Source organism: Nannochloropsis gaditana (assembly GCF_000240725.1).
Source record: "Nannochloropsis gaditana CCMP526 unplaced genomic scaffold scaffold102, whole genome shotgun sequence".
Classification (NCBI taxonomy): domain Eukaryota; class Eustigmatophyceae; order Eustigmatales; family Monodopsidaceae; genus Microchloropsis; species Microchloropsis gaditana.
The window spans coordinates 7,075-8,013 of NW_005803851.1; positions in this window are offsets into that span (position 1 = coordinate 7,075).

Below are 939 nucleotides of genomic sequence, written 5' to 3' on the forward strand. Positions count from 1 at the left end.
GTCGCCGGCTCTCGGTGCTTCCCTTCGCCCTCGACCACTTCTCGCACGCCGGCCAGGAAGAACTCCTCCTCCCCGCCCGCCTCCAACGACCCCTGCTTCCCCTCCGCCCGGGCCAAGCAGGCCTGGGAGACCAACAACACGGAGAAGCGGACCGGGAATTGACGGCTGTAGATGCGGCGCAAGGTAGCGAGGGCCTCCCAAGAGTCCGGGTCCTCCAGGTCGAGGACAAGGGTGAGCGTGTACAGGTTCCGGGCGATGGTCTGGAGCTGCCAGGAGGGGAAGAGGAGCTGCCGGAGCGAGGAGGGCCAGCGCTTGTACTGCGCGTCCTTCTCCAGGTTGTTCAGATAGACGAGGGCGCCTTTGGAGCCTCGATAGATGTCGAGGCGGGTCTCCTGCCCCGGAGGCCCCCGCCGGCCCTGGCCCTCCGAGGCGTGAGCCAGGAGCGGGGCCGTGGCCGCCATGCCGATGAGCTGCTGCCGAAGGGCTGGCGGGGCGGGGAGGTGGGCAAGGCGCTGCAGGGCCCGGATCTCCCCCCGGAGCGCCTTCAAAATGTCGAAGACGTTGAAGATGGGGCCGGCCAGGGAGCGCGGGAGGCCGTTCAAGAAGAGGGTCCCCGGCTTGAGCACGGTCCCGTATCCCAAGGCCCGGGAGCGCAGGGCGGTGGCGGCGCCTGTCCGGTACTCCTCCTTGACCTTCAGGGAGGAGAGGCGCGTGGCCCGAGACGGGAAATTCTGCGCGAGCTCCTGGAGCTTCCGCAGCGGGTCCTTGGCGGCGGCAATGGTCTGGGCGGCTTGGAGGCCCAAGTCCCGCATTCGCCAGACCTTCATGTTGGTGGCGCCCGAGGCCGCCTCCACCGAGGACTCGCCCTCCGCCTCCTCCTTCAAGAGGTTCAGGCGGAGCTGCCGGAGTTGCGCGGAGAGGGAAGGCTCCCTCGCCAGG